This window comes from Lissotriton helveticus, chromosome 9 (assembly GCF_964261635.1).
Source record: "Lissotriton helveticus chromosome 9, aLisHel1.1, whole genome shotgun sequence".
NCBI classification, from domain to species: Eukaryota; Metazoa; Chordata; class Amphibia; order Caudata; family Salamandridae; genus Lissotriton; species Lissotriton helveticus.
Window position 1 is genome coordinate 578,474,994 of NC_136070.1, and position 19,513 is coordinate 578,494,506.

A 19,513-nucleotide genomic window follows, 5' to 3' on the forward strand; every position below is an offset into this window, starting at 1 on the left:
GGTCCTAGACCCTGGCTTCCTCACTGGCAATTCACTGGGCAAAAACCCATTCTCCTGTGGGTCTCCCTCTCCAGTAGCAGCTTCCGGGTCACCATGTTTGGCCTCCCACCAGGCCCTCAGAGCTGTCCGTAGCTCTTCCTTATTTGCGCCGCCCCTTACTGGGCATTTAAGCTGTCTGCAGACTTTTCTCAGTTGCTCCTTGTTATAGTTTAACAACTCCTGGATTTCAAATTCCACTTCCGCTTCTCCATTCACGCTTGGCGCTTTCCGAGACGTTATGCTTCCTAACCTTTTCAACTAAAAAGGTTTCACCAAAAAGAAAAAAATCTTGTGCAACCTGCGCCGCTAAACTAGACTAGTGATGTACAAGAGATCACTGCCGGTCAAGTGCAATTATTAGTTCAAAAATCCGCACCGCGAGCCACCAATGTTAGAACCCGGGGTCTCTGGTTGGCAGAGGTACGTACCTTAGACCAAGTAGGGACCCTTGCTTCTAGTCAGGGCGAAGGAATAACCCTCTGAGATAACCCCTGCTCACCCTCTAGGTAGCATGGCGCGAGCAGTCTAGGCTAAACAGAGGCAATGTGGATAACATTTGCACTTAACACAACAATAATCCCCAATCCACCACAAACTGAGACCACACAGGTAAGTATATTTTATAAAAATATATAGCTTTATCTAGTTTCAGCATGTAAATGAAGCAGTTGCACGATAATCACTTCTTTAGACAACGTAGCATTTTATCTTACGGGTTGCACTTAATTCTTAATGGTTCTTGTAAATAGGCAGTTCTCAGAATCAAAACAAAACAGTCTCAAGTCTCTCCAATCAGGGGTCTAAAAATATTGCCCCTGATTTCTATTCAATCCGCTCTCAAAGCGAGCAGTTAAAGCAATGCCCATGCTCAGTTATTCACAGCCAGCCTTCATAGGCACTTATCCCCCCAAGCGCGGCGACCGCGCCTCACCCGGTATCCTGGGGACTTCTTTTCGGCTTCCCGGCTGCTCCACGCTGCGGCCAATCAGGTCGCGGCCCTCCGGTCGAGCCCCTTCAGTACCCGGGAGTCAGCCAATGGCAGAGCGGCTCCCGGGACAGTCGGGCAATGACGCTCCGCTACCTCGGCCAATCACGGCCCACCACCGATGATGACGCTGAGTTAGTGAGGGGGCTCGGCTCTCTCCACCAATGGGAGCGCGGCGCCTTCGTTCTTTGGCGCTTCAATTCCCCCTCGCAAGGAAATTCACGGAGGGTGTTTCTGGCCCCGGGCCGCGTCGGTGATTCGGCGGCAAGACTCGCATGGGGCCTGGGATCGCGGCAGGACGTCTCTGTGGCCCCCCAATCAGCAGGGGGGGATCCTAGTTACAGAACGACACCACGGTCCCTCCTCGCCCCTGGAATCTGTGCCGATGAGCACAGCGAGCTCCAGACAGCTGGCAATTGGGACACACGGGTTGGGGCCGCTCCTCACACGATCTTTCCGCAGTTTGTGGCAAAGCTTCAGGAACCTTTAGCCCTGGGTTCCAAGCAGGAGGCCAGCTCTTCTCAGGCCCTTGGAGATTCAAGTTGCAGACACAGCACACAGCAAGGTCTTGGCAGTTTCAAGCAGGCAGGGTCACAGCACACAGCAAAGCCCCTTTCTCCTCCTCAGCTTCCAGTCAAACAGCAGAACAGGTCAGCCCTTAGAGCACACAGCAAGGCAGTCTTCCTTTAGTTCCCTAGCTGTCCTCCTTCCAGCAGAGGTTCCTTCTTGATTGTAGAATTTCAGAATCTAAACTTCTGTAGTCAGGGATCCTTTCCTTATACCCCTCAATGTCTTTGAAGTCCTTTGAAGTCTTTGTGCATGGAGGCCCTGGGTCCAGTCTAAACCAGTTCTGGGGGTTGCGGAGCACTGAGGTGTCTCTGGTTTTCTTCTCCCTGTCAGCTTCAGGGCCAGAGGTGTCAGTTGACCACCAGGAGGGAGCTAGCATGGGCGAGGTGGCCGGCACAGCCCAGTACTTATCAGGCATTCCTTCCTCCCACCTCCCAGGCAGGCAGATGTGCCCTTTCATCCCCGGGCTGGCTCCGACCCTCTCCTCCGGGGGCTCTGCAGCCCCCCTGTCACACCCAAGCATTCCACAAACCCAGGCACACAGAAAGGTTTAGACAAGAGAACAGCCACTTTCTAAAAGTGCTATTCTCCAACACAGGATTTAAAAACACCCTTCACTAAAAGATGTGTCATTAAATTCTGAGTTCAGGGATATCTTTCATTTATGTCCCATCTTGTTCCTATGGGAAGATAGGCTGGCATCACATGGGGCCAGTCTCCTCCATGTTACTCTATGGAGCAAGAGAGCCTTACAGCAGTGAGCACATAAAATGGCTGCTGCCCACTACCAGAGCATGTGACCTGCACTAGTACATGCTCTACCTTAGCTATACACTGCACTCTGCCCAGGGGGGTACCTCGAGCCTTCCATAGGGGTGGCTGATGTGCACAGACAGGGAAGGGTTAGGCCCAGCCAGTGGAGACACTGGCCAGGGGGACAGGGCAGTCCACTGACTGCACACAGGCCCTGCGCTGGCAGGCCTGAGTCACTATTTTAAAGCTACTCATGTGGGTGGCGCAATCTGCGCTGCAGGCCCACTAGTAGCATCTGTCATCACCAGCCCTGGCACACACAGTGCACTTTACTAAGGACCCCATGGTGATACAAATATGCCAATCAGGTATATTCAATTAATATGGCAATTTACAGAGGGAGCACTTACGCTCTGACACTGATCAGCAGTGGCAGAGTGTCCAAAGCATCTAAATCAGCAAAAACAAAATCCAGCACAGCATCAAAACACATGAGTCAGAGGCAAAAAGATGGGGGAAGAACCACGCCAAAAGGTGTCAGGTCTAACAGAACTATATATACAAACATATTCTATTAACCCCTTGCATGCGCGGCGAATTTTCGCGCTGTGCTGCCGTTTTAAAGAGTGGGCAGGATCATGACGGCCCCCAGCCGTCATCAGCACATGCCCACCGTGATGCATGACGGACGGGGGGCGTCATCAGCATGGAAGGGGTTAAAGACGTCTATTGCTTAAACTATTATGTTAGCATTTTTGAAGAATGTTTACATTTTTAAATTCAGTTTTTATGGATTTATTAAATTCTTTGCGTACAACGCCTACAAATGTGTTAGAATTTTTAGTATGTTGTCCAGTCTCAATATCCAGCACGCAGAGTTCAAAACTTAATGATTTCCCCAGAGGAGCTCAACTGATGCCAGACAAGGGCCCAGGACTTGGGGACACACCTCTTGGGAATCAGGTACTCACTCCAGCAGATGCCAGCAGGGTTCAGGCAGGTCCAGTTGCAAGTCCAGGCACGACCATTTCCAGCAGATCAGCTGGCAAGATGCAGGGAGGCCTCAGGAGCTTGTTGTGTCCCTGCAGCTCAGAACAGGAGGTCAGCTAACTGACCCTTGGAGTCACTCAGTTTAGCATGGGATGAAGGAAGCAGGTCTAGTCTTCCTTCTCAGAGAGCAGGGCAGGCCTCAAGCACTAGGGCATTCTTCTGAAAAACAAGGTAGGCCTCAAGAAGCAGGGTAGTCCTCTTGGGAATAAGGCAGGCCTCAAGCAGCAGGGCAGTCCTCTGGAAGCAGCTAGGCTGTCCTCTGAACAACAAGGCAGGCCTAAAGCAGCAGGGCAGTTCCCTGGGGAATACAGCAGTTTTTCTTCTGTTATGTCCACAGGTCTAGGAATATACTGAAGAATGGGTCTGAGGGTCGTTTGAAGTGGATGACATTTCTGGGGTTTTCCTCCCACAGATGGTTCTGGAATTTCATTCCGTCCTGCCCAGGCTCCAGTGGGTCTGGTGTGACAAAACTAGTGTGAAGTTCTGTGTCAGTGTGCTGAGGCAACCCCTTTTTAAGGGATGCCTGGGTTTAAATCCTGTGGGGCATGATGCCGGTGGGCCGACCCCCATGGCCTCTGTCTCTACTGTCTAGAGCGCGGCCATGACTCCCGGTCATGATCCGACTGTCTGGCCATGGCTCCAGAGGCCTTACAGGAGCGGTTCCGTAAGTTGCTGGAGGCCCGGCAGTCCCCTCCGCGCTGTTCGAGGTCCAGGGGTCGATCGAGGGACCGTCCGCAAAGCCATCATCATTGCGCCTCGGGGTCGAAGTCTGCACACTTGTAATCGGGTAAGAGGCTTCATAAGAAGAAATCGAAGAAGCGTCTACGCTCTCCGACGTCCCCCCGTCGGTCTCCTTCGGAGCTTGTGAGTCCCGCGACCGACCTATCTTATCCGGGTCCGTCGGCGACTCCTGCTCAGGTGCAAAATTTTCTTGCTGCCATGGACCGCCTTTCCGGGCCTCAGGCTCCCGCCTTCGGGCCTCGTGGTCCCAGCTGAGGGCCCTCCCTTGCCGGCGGCACCAGTGCCGCAAGGTCCTCCACTGGTGGCTCTGGCCCCGGCGCCACAAGGCCCTCCGCCGGTGGCTCCGGCCCCGGCGTCGCCCTCGGCTCCGTTCCCAGCGGTGCAATGGGTTCCATTCGTTCCACCACCAGCTGTGCTCGGGTTCCCGGACAATTTTTCCCCTGGTTGGGACCGGACCGGCGCCGATCGACCCTTTATATTCCTCTGTCCCTCCCCCACCGCCGTAGCCTGTTCCATGGGCATTGGAGGAAGGGGACGACTAGGAGGGGTCTTAGGACCCTCTCGCACGGCAGTGTGGGTCGGAACAGGAATGAGCAGACGAGTTGGAAGATACGGGTGGCCATGACCTCTCCTCTGACCCTGGTTTTCTTTCTCCTCCTGCTGTGGCTATGGAGGAGGGCGCCACATACACTATGGTGCTCGGTAGAGCAGCTGAGGCTCTTGACCTTGACCTGCCTACGGTGACCCTCAAAACTAATCTCTGGAGCCCCTGCTACCCTTGAATGAGGCGTTAACTGGCGTACTGATGGGAACCTGGTCTAGACCAGCCACTGGTTCCCGTGGATAAAAATGTAGCCCAGCGTCATAAGGAATCCTAGAAACTGGAACAGTTCGGCAAGAAACTGTTTTCATCTGCCAGCTTAGGACTGCGGGTGAACACCGCATGCCTCTTGGGCTGCTACTCCCACGCTGTGTGGGGCACGGTTGTGAAGATGCTGCCTCAGTGTCCGGAGGAGGTTCGGACAGTGCTTTCCTGAGCTGTTGCTCAGGGGAAAGATGCAGCAAAGTTCGCCATCCGGTGTGGATTAGACACCGCGGACTCGCTGGGTAGGGCGATTTCCACGACAGTGGCCCTCCATCGCCACTGGATTTTCAGGGGATGTTCAAAGTTCTGTTATGGACATGCCCTTTGATGGTACTCGCCTGTTTGGCGATAAGGCAGATAGTGTGCTGGAGCATTTTAAGGACTCCCGGGGTACGGCCAAGTCCTTGGGTCTATCCATCACGCGCTTGGCCACGTCGGCTTTTCGTACGTTTCGTGGCCCCGGCTTGTTCGTTCAGCTAGAAGCCTATGCAGAACCAACTACAGTGCAGCCGTGGATGTGATGCCCGCCGCGGTGGGACAGGGGGCCAACGGGTCAGTCACCTCCGCTCCTGCAGCATCCACCTCAAAGCCTTCCTAATCCGAGCTTTGGGCACACCCCACGCCAGTTGGTGGCAGGATTCGCCATCACCTTCCCCACTGGCGTTGCGTTACCCCAGACAGGAGGGTGCTGCAAATCGTCTGAAGGGGCTACTTCCTCCCCTTCAAGACTGCCCCTCCAGCCATGCCACCTCAGTTCCACCGCATGTCAGGGGACCATTTTGCGCTTCTCCTGCAGGAAGTCACTGCCCTCTTGGCCAAGGGGGCCATTGAGTGCGTTCCTGGGCCAGAAGTAGGACATGGTTGTTATTCGCACTACTTTCTGGTTCCCAAAAAGGACAAAGGGGGCCTGCGTCCCATCTTGGACCTCAGCAGCGTCAAACACTTCCTCCGGAAGGAGAAGTTCAAGATGTTGACTCTGGCTCAGGTCTTGGCTGCCCTTGACCCTGGAGATTGGATGGTAGCGTTGGACTTGCAGGACGCTTATTTTCATATCTCCGTCTTGTCGGCCCACTGGCGTTACCTCGGTTCACGGTAGGCCAAGAGCATTTTCAGTTTGCTGTGCTCCCCTTTGGCCTTACCAGTGCCCCTCGGGTGTTCACAAAAGTGATGGCGGTAGTCGCAGCTCATCTGCGCAGATCAGGGGTTCCAGTCTTCCCTTATCTCGACGACTGGTTTTTGAGGGCGGGCTAGCCCCAGGCAGTCGTCTCCCACCTCCAGACTATGGCCGACCTCCTGAATTTGCATTTGCTGGGGTTCTCCATCAACTCAGAAGCTCCTCTTCATCGGAGCGGTTCTGGATTTGACGCAGTTTTGGGTTTATCCTCCCGAGCTGCGAGTCCGGGATATTCAGGCTAAGATTCCGATCTTTCTGCCTCTATCCCGGATTTCAGTCAGGATGACCCTCCAGCTCCTGGGTCTTATGGCATCCTGCATCCTGCTGGGGCATCATGCCATATGAGGGCTCTGCAGTGGAACCTGAAGTTCCAGTGGGCACAGCATCAGGGCAACCTGTCTGATCACGTCCAGATCTCGGAAGGCACTGCACGAAAATTGCAGTGGTGGCTCACGAATCGCGATTGGGTCAATGGCAGATCCCTCTCTCTTTCCCAACCAGAGCACACAGTGGTGACAGATGCTTCCCTCCTGGGATGGGGCGGCCACTTGGGAGAGGCGAATATCAGAGGACTCTGGTCTTCGACTGAGTCCCGGCTCCATGTCAACCTTTTGGCGCTTCGGACGATCCAACTTGCACTGAAAGCATTCCTTTCCTCTGTCCGGGAAAGTGTTGTGCAGGTGTTCAGACAACACCACCGCCATGTGGTACTGCAACAAACAGGGCGGGGTGAGGTTGTGGACCGTATGTCAGGAGTGGGCATGTATGGAACATCAAGGCATTACCTTGGTGGTTCAACACCTGGCAGGTTCTCTGAACTCCAGGGCGGACAAACTCAGCAGGCGGTGCATGATGGATCACGAATGGCGTCTGAACTCGGACGTGGCGCAAGGTCTCTTTCTGCAGTGGGGAGAGCTTTGGTTAGATCGATTCGCCACCGAAGAGAACGCGCAATGTCATCAGTTGGAATTTCCAAGGCGGCACTCGCTCGGCTACGCTTTTCGTCGCGAGTGGAGCTACTGTCTGTTGTACGCCTTTCCTCCTATACCACTTCCACCCAGAGTGCTGAAGAAGATTTGGCGCGACCGGGACCAAGTCATCCTTGTGGCTCCGGATTGGGCACAAAGTAACTGGTATCCCCAGCTACTCAGCATGGCGATCGATTCTATGATCCGACTGCCTCTTTGGGAGGATCTTCTGTTGCAGCAGCAGAGGACGGTCCTCCACCCAAACCTGTCCAGCTTCCACCTCTATGCGTGGAGATTGAGCGGCGATAGTTGACAGCTTTTGCCCTTCCTCCCGTAATCTGTGATGTCATTCTGGCAGCCAGGCGTCGTTCCACTAAGATGGTATACGCCTGTAGGTGGAACAAGTTTGTGGCATGGTGCACAGCAAAGGCTGTGGATCCTCTTTCCAAGGTCCTTCTGTTCCTTCTCTCTTTGGCCCAGCAGGGCTCTGCTCTAGGCAATATCAAATGTTATCTTTCGGCCATCTCCGCCTTTCTAGGGCATCCAGATTAGCCTTCTCTTTTTAAGACCCCAGTTGTTAATTGTTTCCTCAAAGGCATTATGCACACGTTTCCTCCCGTGCCTTTCATAATGCCTCAATGGGTACTTAAATCTTGTCTTGACCTATCTGATGTGCGCTCCCTTTGAGCCCCTTCATAACTGTCCCTTACGTCTTCTCACTCTAAAGACGGCTTTCCTGGTAGCTATCACCTCTGCCAGAAGAGTGAGTGAGCTCCAGGCTTTTTCTTCTAAACCTTGTTTTCCTTCTGTTCATCCGGACAAGATGGTTTTACGGACTCCTCCTTTTTTCTTGCCAAAGGTTGTCACACCCTTCCACATTGGGCAGACCATCACTTTGCCCACCTTCTTTCGCCTCCTTCAAAAGAGGAAGAAAGGCTCCACCATCTAGACCCAAAACGTGCGCTCTCGTTCTATCTGAAGTGCACACAACAGTTCCGGGTGGATGACCAACTTTTTGTTGGCTACGTGGGCGCGAAAAAAGGTTGAGCCGTGCACAAACGGATCATCTCTCGGTGGGTCGTTCTGTGCATCAAAGCATGTTACTCGTTGGCTAAGAAGGAGCCTCCTGTGGGGCTGCGTGCCCATTCTACCAGGGCAATAGCAGCCACTACTGCCGTGGGATGAGCCGTTCCCTTGCAGGACATTTGTCAGGCAGCTACGTGGGTCTCGCTGCACATGTTTACCAATTACTATTGCTTTGACAGTCAAGTCCGGAGAGACGGCTTCTTTGGCCGTTCTGTTCTCTGTGACTTTCTGGTGTAATCTTGTTTGCAGAGTGACCACCAGGGTTGGTATTGCTGGGGTATCTATTTTAAGGTAAGGAATCTATCACTAACGTGTCTCTTTCAGATGCACAAGTTACTACTTGTGTAACGATATATCTGTAAGAGACATTAGTTAGTAATAGACTCCTTACCACCCCACCCATCCTCCCCGTTCTGCAAACTTATTTCTAGGGTCAAGGTCATCCCTTTCAGGGCCCTAGTTTCATGGCACCAGTGGTCAGTTTCTTGCATGGGTCTGCGTTCCTGGCGCAGAAAGTTGTGTACAGAACTGACGTCAACGCGCATGGGTGGCACCTAAGTAAGTAGTCTCCGTGATGTCATCTCGGCGCCTACGACGCCAGCGACGGACGCGGAGCCACACGACGCCACCTTTCAACGCGCACGGTTACTGCTGACGAAAACTTTCTGGATCCAGTCTGACGCCTGGGGATATTCTAAGGTAATTAATCTATCACTAACTAATGTCTCTTACAGATATATCGTTAAACAAGCAGTAACTTGTGCATCACAATCAATCACAGTCATGTGACCAAGGAAACAGGCTGCTGGCACCAAATAGTTAGGACTAGAAAATACCAACTTTCTAATAAAAGTGGAATTTTCTGAATTTTGACTTAAAATCTAACTTTGCCATTAAAGAGGATTTGATAAGACAATTTTTTGAGACCAAACATGACGTTTCTATCTGTTCCTGATTAAAGGTAAATTCTTATTACATGTAATAAGGTAACTGTGGTAAAGGAAGATACACAGTTCAGCTGTATAGTTAGATAATCCTTTATTGTAGCTCTCTTCTAGGATAGATGAGTAGGAGAAGATAGGAAGTACAGTAGCCCCACCAGGAGCAAGCTCCAAGCAGCTCAGCCTGAGTTGACCAACTGACAGTGTGAGCAAGAGAGACACCCAGGCATTCTATGATGTCATGGTACATTCTATTCAGAGGAGAACAGTAGAGAAGTAATTTACTACACATCCTCCTCCCTTAGGGAATGACAGCAGAAATAGGAAGAAAGATAAGTGAGATACCTCAAATACAACATTTACATGAAAGTACAATAATGCGATACACAAATCTAATTATGTTCTACACAAGGTATCAGAAATGTCATTAGCATGAGCAGAAATACAATAAAATGCTAAATATTACCACTACATACCTCACATGGAACATTTACATGAAAGTACAATAATGAGATACACCAATCTAATTATGTACTACACGCGGTATCAGAAATGTCATTAGCATGAGCAGAAATACAATAAGATACTGAATATTACTACTACATGCCCCATCCCCCTCCCTTAGGGAAGCAGCATGGTTTAGATGAATAAAAACCAATCCAGCAAAGAAGGGTGGTCACGCCCACAACCTCCCCATACATGGATACACCACAGGTTAGGTACCATGGTAAACAAAGGTGAGTGTAGACACAGACTCATGGGAGAAATACAACATATTATTAACAAGTTGTGTCTGCGGGAACCGCAGGTACATCCCCAATAAGGCACTCCAAAAATGATCACCAAAGTGCTTCGTCAGTTCTTTGAAGATTTCACGTTTATTCTCTTTAGAGTTGTTTCATTTGTGGTTTGTTTGTACTTTACTGATATTTAAAGCATATCAACAGACAACATAGTTGAACATCCGAACAATTGTATCCTATGCATTTCGGGCTGTAAAACCCTTGGTCACGGATAAGCTGAGGAGGAAGAATACATGAAAAGTGTAAGGGATATTCCTATGAGGAAACGTGAGTATATTGTGCAAGGTGCTCGTGATAAAAAATAAGTAAATAAATAAACAACTAATCAACTATTGGTGGCGTGAAAGGGTTGTGAGGAGATTGTAACAGAAGTGAACAAATGAGTAAAGCTATTCAAGCAAATTAAACTGGATGGGTCAAGTATTCAAACTCTTAGTGATCGAATACTGTGCAGGAACTATAACGATCTTAAGGCCGACGAGGGCGTGCTCCGCAAGAAAACGGTTGCGTGTTGTTTAGCGTCAGCGATATGCGCAATGGCATGCACTTACTTCAGGATGGATGTCATGATGGCGTGGAAACGCGTACTCATGCGGTTAGCAGTCGGTTGACTGATGTGCTCGGGAGAACGCGAACAGATAACTAATTAAAAAATAAAAAGTGAAAATGGACTAACGAGTGAAAGTGATATTAAGAAAGTGTGGCGGCCATGTTGGAGCGATAGAATCAGGTATAGGAATAGTAAATAGTGATGTTATGAGAAATGTAGGAACAAGGTAAAGTCAATGAGTGAGCAATATCAATATTTACACAGCACAATTCTCAAAATTATAAAAAACAACTAAATTCGGTACGATCATTAAGCCCATTTGGCTTGAGGGTCTGTAGCATATAAATCCATTCAAGTTCTCTCTTAAGTAAAAATTTAGTGTTATCAGTTCCTTCTCTTTTTGAAACCGTTTCAAGAATCATGAATTTCATTTGGGCGATGGTATGGCGAGCATCCATAAAGTGCATGGCTATGTTTGATTTCTCTGATCTCAGTCTAATATTAGACTTGTGCTCGTTAAGGCGTAATTTCATTTTCCGTTCAGTCTTGCCTATGTATAGTTTCCCACACGGGCATTTCAGTGCATAAATCACATTGGCTGTGTCGCATGTCGCGTCTACCTTGAGTTTCACATCGTGACCTTTCATCGGATGCTGTATAGTATTCCCTTTGATTATACAGTTACAGTGACTGCAATTTCTACACGGTTGGGTTCCACGATGAAGTTGTTTAAGTGGCTCAGTGGGTTTTGACAAAATTTCTTTCAGGTTGCTACTTCTGGTATGTGCAAATATTGGTGGTAGCTCGAAAATGCCCTGGAAGTCGGGTTCATTTTTTAACACAGGCCAGTGTTTGTAGATGATTTTTTTATATTTGTAGCTTGCTGTAGAGTACTTGGACACAAGCACCATACGCTGATCTGAGGTCTTGTGGGATTTAGTCATACTTTCCGTTCTTGATATCGTGGTGACTCGATCGCGTGCTTGTTGCAGAATGTTGTCTGGATAACCTCGTTCAAGGAACCTGTTTTGCATTTCAGTGATGCGATCTTCAACCAACATGTCGTCAGACACTATGCGTTTGACGCGTAGCATCTGGGAAAATGGGAGATGTTTTTTGAGTGAGCCTTGATGAAAACTCGAGTAGTGTAAGGCATTGTTTCGGTCAGTGCTTTTTCTGTAGAGGTCAGTGACCAATCCTTGTGGAGTATTTTTTATATGCACATCCAAGAATGCAATGTCTGTATCACTGATTAGCCATGTCAATTTAATGCGTGGATCTTTATCATTGATTTCAGTCATGAGATCATGTAGAGTTTCCTTGGTGTCTGACCACAGAAAGAAAAGATCATCAATGTACCGTGTGTACAGTTTGGCATGGTTCTGAAAATTCGTGTTTGTATATATGTAGTTCTTTTCAAAATTTTCCATGTATGTGTTCGCGTATGACGGGGCAGCACAATTCCCCATTGCCATCCCTGAGAGTTGTAGAAACCATCGATCATCAACTTTGAAGTAGGAATGATATAATGTAAAAAGCATTAATTCGACTAGGAATGTTTGCATTTTCACATCAATTGCACTGTTCAGTAAAATTTGTTCAATTGCTTCAATTCCACCTAAGTGCGGTATGGAGGTATATAGTGAACTCACGTCTGCCGTGCATAATACGTAGGATTCATTGTTGAGGTTTGGAATTCTGGAAAGTTTCAGCAGAAAGTCTGTAGTGTCTTTGATGTAACTGTGAGATTGAATCACTAAAGGTTGCAGATATTTATCTATGAATTTACCAGTTCTCTCATGTATAGATTTCTTGGTTGATACTATGGGCCTGAATGGTGGGTTAGTCAAATTTTTGTGGATTTTTGGGCTCATGTGTATCGTTGGACTTCTTGGGCAATCGATAAGCAAGTATTTTTTGGTGCGTTCCTCAATGATTCCATTTTGAAATGCTTTGAGAACGATATCCCTCAATAGATCTTGAAATTCATTGGTGGGGTTACAGTTCAGTACCATATAGGTTGAGGTATCTTCTATATGTTCTTTAAGTTTGTTTTGGTACATCTCTTTGTCCAAAATAACTAATGCGCCACCTTTGTCAGCTTTGGTGATTTTGATGTCTGGGTTGTTAGCTAACGATTTGAGAGTATCACGATCTTTGGTGGTTAAGTTCTGGATTTTCCTTGGCGTCTTAAAGTTGATGCTTGAGAGGTCCTGACGAACCAAAGTTTCAAACAAATCTATACATTTGTGACTAGTTGGTGGTAAATATGTACTGGGTGGTCGCAATCCTTTAAGTTCGTCCTCTTTGGTAGTGGTAGCAGGAGGTAAAACGTTATCAAAAAAATGTCTAAGTCTAAGTTTGCGGGTGAATTTGAATGTGCTTACTTCAAGTTCCAAAAGATTAGTCGGAGTGGTTGGGATGAATGAGGTACCTTTCTCCAATAGTTTCATTTGATAATCATTGATTTCTGTCTTCGAGATGTTGATTACGAGACTTATTTCTTTTTGGCTGTTGTGCTTCTCGTGGCTGGTGGACTTTTTTCTCTGTCTTTTGTTTTTGCTCCGCCGGGGTCGTCGGGTGGAGTTTGGCTTACCTCTAAAAAAGACTGTGACGATGCAGAAGCATCTGGTGGCTGGTTGGCACTTGATGTGCTAGCTTGTTCTTTATTAGTTGGTTGCCTGGACTGCTGAGGGCGTCTAGGTGGAATTCTGGTAGAATCTGAGTCAGATGATGAGGTGTCCGTGTTCATGGTCGATGGTTTATTACGGCGTCTTTGGGCGTAGACATCAACCTTCATTGTGCAAAAACTCTAAAAGCTTCCAAGAAAAATGGAATGGAATACTGAATAAATGTAGCTTAGACCTCATTTTGTTGATTGTTGATTGTTGATTGTTGATTGTTGAGGAACTGGCAGGTATCCTCAAAGAACTTGAGACGGAAATGAAAGAAATACAGGAAGAAGTAAAAAATCTGCTAACACCTGAGGAATTAACATCCATACTTGAAGATTGCAAAACTACCCTGGATAAATACCAGAAAGAAATACTGGAACGTAAAGTCAGAAAATTCCGAAGGGATACGCTTGATTACAAGCTGGATGAAGTTTACTCTTGGGCTGATGTCTACGCCCAAAGACGCCGTAATAAACCATCGACCATGAACACGGACACCTCATCATCTGACTCAGATTCTACCAGAATTCCACCTAGACGCCCTCAGCAGTCCAGGCAACCAACTAATAAAGAACAAGCTAGCACATCAAGTGCCAACCAGCCACCAGATGCTTCTGCATCGTCACAGTCTTTTTTAGAGGTAAGCCAAACTCCACCCGACGACCCCGGCGGAGCAAAAACAAAAGACAGAGAAAAAAGTCCACCAGCCACGAGAAGCACAACAGCCAAAAAGAAATAAGTCTCGTAATCAACATCTCGAAGACAGAAATCAATGATTATCAAATGAAACTATTGGAGAAAGGTACCTCATTCATCCCAACCACTCCGACTAATCTTTTGGAACTTGAAGTAAGCACATTCAAATTCACCCGCAAACTTAGACTTAGACATTTTTTTGATAACGTTTTACCTCCTGCTACCACTACCAAAGAGGACGAACTTAAAGGATTGCGACCACCCAGTACATATTTACCACCAACTAGTCACAAATGTATAGATTTGTTTGAAACTTTGGTTCGTCAGGACCTCTCAAGCATCAACTTTAAGACGCCAAGGAAAATCCAGAACTTAACCACCAAAGATCGTGATACTCTCAAATCGTTAGCTAACAACCCAGACATCAAAATCACCAAAGCTGACAAAGGTGGCGCATTAGTTATTTTGGACAAAGAGATGTACCAAAACAAACTTAAAGAACATATAGAAGATACCTCAACCTATATGGTACTGAACTGTAACCCCACCAATGAATTTCAAGATCTATTGAGGGATATCGTTCTCAAAGCATTTCAAAATGGAATCATTGAGGAACGCACCAAAAAATACTTGCTTATCGATTGCCCAAGAAGTCCAACGATACACATGAGCCCAAAAATCCACAAAAATTTGACTAACCCACCATTCAGGCCCATAGTATCAACCAAGAAATCTATACATGAGAGAACTGGTAAATTCATAGATAAATATCTGCAACCTTTAGTGATTCAATCTCACAGTTACATCAAAGACACTACAGACTTTCTGCTGAAACTTTCCAGAATTCCAAACCTCAACAATGAATCCTACGTATTATGCACGGCAGACGTGAGTTCACTATATACCTCCATACCGCACTTAGGTGGAATTGAAGCAATTGAACAAATTTTACTGAACAGTGCAATTGATGTGAAAATGCAAACATTCCTAGTCGAATTAATGCTTTTTACATTATATCATTCCTACTTCAAAGTTGATGATCGATGGTTTCTACAACTCTCAGGGATGGCAATGGGGAATTGTGCTGCCCCGTCATACGCGAACACATACATGGAAAATTTTGAAAAGAACTACATATATACAAACACGAATTTTCAGAACCATGCCAAACTGTACACACGGTACATTGATGATCTTTTCTTTCTGTGGTCAGACACCAAGGAAACTCTACATGATCTCATGACTGAAATCAATGATAAAGATCCACGCATTAAATTGACATGGCTAATCAGTGATACAGACATTGCATTCTTGGATGTGCATATAAAAAATACTCCACAAGGATTGGTCACTGACCTCTACAGAAAAAGCACTGACCGAAACAATGCCTTACACTACTCGAGTTTTCATCAAGGCTCACTCAAAAAACATCTCCCATTTTCCCAGATGCTACGCGTCAAACGCATAGTGTCTGACGACATGTTGGTTGAAGATCGCATCACTGAAATGCAAAACAGGTTCCTTGAACGAGGTTATCCAGACAACATTCTGCAACAAGCACGCGATCGAGTCACCACGATATCAAGAACGGAAAGTATGACTAAATCCCACAAGACCTCAGATCAGCGTATGGTGCTTGTGTCCAAGTACTCTACAGCAAGCTACAAATATAAAAAAATCATCTACAAACACTGGCCTGTGTTAAAAAATGAACCCGACTTCCAGGGCATTTTCGAGCTACCACCAATATTTGCACATACCAGAAGTAGCAACCTGAAAGAAATTTTGTCAAAACCCACTGAGCCACTTAAACAACTTCATCGTGGAACCCAACCGTGTAGAAATTGCAGTCACTGTAACTGTATAATCAAAGGGAATACTATACAGCATCCGATGAAAGGTCACGATGTGAAACTCAAGGTAGACGCGACATGCGACACAGCCAATGTGATTTATGCACTGAAATGCCCGTGTGGGAAACTATACATAGGCAAGACTGAACGGAAAATGAAATTACGCCTTAACGAGCACAAGTCTAATATTAGACTGAGATCAGAGAAATCAAACATAGCCATGCACTTTATGGATGCTCGCCATACCATCGCCCAAATGAAATTCATGATTCTTGAAACGGTTTCAAAAAGAGAAGGAACTGATAACACTAAATTTTTACTTAAGAGAGAACTTGAATGGATTTATATGCTACAGACCCTCAAGCCAAATGGGCTTAATGATCGTACCGAATTTAGTGGTTTTTTATAATTTTGAGAATTGTGCTGTGTAAATATTGATATTGCTCACTCATTGACTTTACCTTGTTCCTACATTTCTCATAACATCACTATTTACTATTCCTATACCTGATTCTATCGCTCCAACATGGCCGCCACACTTTCTTAATATCACTTTCACTCGTTAGTCCATTTTCACTTTTTATTTTTTAATTAGTTATCTGTTCGCGTTCTCCCGAGCACATCAGTCAACCGACTGCTAACCGCATGAGTACGCGTTTCCACGCCATCATGACATCCATCCTGAAGTAAGTGCATGCCATTGCGCATATCGCTGACGCTAAACAACACGCAACCGTTTTCTTGCGGAGCACGCCCTCGTCGGCCTTAAGATCGTTATAGTTCCTGCACAGTATTCGATCACTAAGAGTTTGAATACTTGACCCATCCAGTTTAATTTGCTTGAATAGCTTTACTCATTTGTTCACTTCTGTTACAATCTCCTCACAACCCTTTCACGCCACCAATAGTTGATTAGTTGTTTATTTATTTACTTATTTTTTATCACGAGCACCTTGCACAATATACTCACGTTTCCTCATAGGAATATCCCTTACACTTTTCATGTATTCTTCCTCCTCAGCTTATCCGTGACCAAGGGTTTTACAGCCCGAAATGCATAGGATACAATTGTTCGGATGTTCAACTATGTTGTCTGTTGATATGCTTTAAATATCAGTAAAGTACAAACAAACCACAAATGAAACAACTCTAAAGAGAATAAACGTGAAATCTTCAAAGAACTGACGAAGCACTTTGGTGATCATTTTTGGAGTGCCTTATTGGGGATGTACCTGCGGTTCCCGCAGACACAACTTGTTAATAGTATTTAGTGGTGTGCAGACGGACAACACCACCCAGCGAGAGCACCCTAACACTTAACAACTTTTGCGTTACCTTATTATTTAATCCAGTTGTGCACCTCTCACAACCTCCTTTAGAAATACAACATACCCAATAAAAAGGTACAACAGGGGTAAAATCCACTCTAGATAACCGGAAGAGTGTAAGCCCCATAACAAACATTCCCTAGAGAAAAACGCTCTGGAAAGAAACCAAAAGTTCCCCTGATCAAGGCATGCTGACACTGAAAATATGATAAAACTCCTCACTCAAAGTCCTACCAACATGAAACCCTTGGCCACGAGTTTGAAGCAGGTAGACTTCGACGAGAGCATAGTCTCAGAATGATAGGGTGTCTAAACAATCTCCACCAAAAATAGGGAACAACGCAGGATATTAACCCTGTAAAATAACACAACCTCCCCTAAATAGGGTACACCGGAGGATAGTCAACCTGGGAACTGATATGGGCATTGACTACCCACAAACACCACCACGTCCCCAAAGTAGGGTACACCACAGGATATTCACCCTGGGAACTGATATGGGGCATTGACTACCCACAAACACCACCTCTCCAAAGAAGGGTATAACACAGGATATTCACCCAGGAACTAAAACTACAACATCCCCTACATAGGGTAAACCATAGGTACAACATCACCCTAGAAAACAAAATTGGACAATGACTGGCTCAACAATCTCCCCAATGAAGGGTACACCGTAGGGTTAGAAGTTGTCGCCCTAGGAAACCAAACTCTACAACATCACCTACATAGGGTACACCATAGGTACAAAATCACCCTAGAAAACAAAATTGGGCATTGACTGACCCCACAACCTCCCCAAAGAAGGGTACACCATAGGGTTAAATGGCGCCCTAGGAAACCAAACTCCCCATGATAGGGTACAACACAAAATACTAGTCACCCTAGAGAGAGTTCCATGTAACTCTAGCTGTAGATTGATGCAGCCACCACAGCTCCCAGACACTTTCCATAAGGACACCACCCATTTGCCAAATGAAGAACACACAGTTTCTTCAAAACTAAATTGAAACTCAACCTCTCCGCAAAACACACCATAGGGCGAACACTCCAAAAACCTCCGCAAAGATAGAGCAACCAGAACAAGAGACTATGCCCAAACATGCGCCCACCCAAAATATGCACTGAGATGCTAAGCACTTCAAAAGTAAATGAATAAATAAACACAAGACTTGAGCTCCGGTGAGCGGTCTCTCACCCGGGTTCTCCGTGCACAGCTCTCCACTGTCGCCGCTGAATTTTGCCATAAAAACAAAATCTTAGACGGTTTAATAGGAGAGTCAAGAGTTCCATTGTTCTGCTCTCTCTCCTACCAATATATGTTGTGTTTAACCTGTCACCCAGACTGTGCAAAATGTGAAGAAAATGTGGTACCAACCATGCTTTCCAAACTCGTGCGGGCAGGGAGGCAGACAGCACCACGTTTGCCATAACTTCTTTGCTGTGATTGCCAGGCTAAAGAAAGCACAACGAACATGTCCGGCAATCTGAGGCGTTGTTAAGGAAATAGCATGAGCCGGGGCCAAAAACAAAATGGCAGCACGCCTCCAGACGCTGCGCCAGGTGGCTCATGGCGCGCTGTTGCATGCAGGCGTCACTGGACAGCTGAGAGACTTCGAATTGAAAACGTCATCCAGAAACGAAGAGTCGTCACCAAGGATTCATCCTGCCTTCGCGCTGAAGAACGGTGAGATGCGCGTGAATGGGCTTTGAATTCAAACACAGCACTGCCATTTGCCAAGGTGAAATATCCACTTTAGAAGATAAATCGCCAATTATAAAAATAAACAACTCCCACTCACTCAAAAAGGTGATCCTCATGCAGTATGGGAAAGTTCCTCAAGTCCGTTTATCGCTGTCACTGACACTGCACCACACCAAATAGCCATATAACAGGTGTCCGTTGTGAGGGAAAGTAACATTAAGCCCTTCTTTTCCCTAAAATACACCACCGCTGTTGAAGTGGACAATCAGACCTTAATAAAGACGCTGTTGAAATATACTGCCATACACTGCCAGAAACACATTCCAACACCAAGCAGATCGGCAAATTATTGTGGATGGAGGCAAAGCGTGCAGTATGGTCACGCCACTACCAAGCAGGTATGGGCTTAAAAGAAGCAGGAGAACACCACAAAGTGTACACACCTGTTGCGCCTATGAGATGCTTGTTGCTGGAGGAAAAGTTCACTTCTTCTAGGTGATCACAGACTCCTCAGTAATGGATGGCAAACGCCCAGGGTGCAGGCTGTCCAGGTGGTATAGGACACTGGTGGGGCTAGCCAGGACGTTACCTTAGGGTTTCAATTGACGTTTTGAAAGTCCTTAATATCTTTAGTTCCTTGTCTTTTGGTTCCTTGGTCCCTTAGTTGTCATTACTCCTTACTCCACGTGCAGGTTCAAAATCGTCGCCAAGTTGTGGTAAAGGAAGATACACAG

The 19,513-nt window shown here is 46.7% G+C and overlaps 1 protein-coding gene across 1 annotated transcript in view; it reads right to left on the reverse strand.

Annotated features, from left to right (window-relative positions):
• RCOR2 (REST corepressor 2) overlaps positions 1-19,243 on the reverse strand; it is a 248,168-nt gene extending 228,925 nt beyond the window's left edge. Inside the window, exon 1 of the mRNA XM_078660543.1 lies at positions 19,223-19,243. The gene's annotated coding sequence lies outside the window, so the exon portion shown is untranslated. The remainder of the gene's footprint in view (positions 1-19,222) is intronic.
• Between the last annotated feature and the right edge of the window lie 270 nt (positions 19,244-19,513).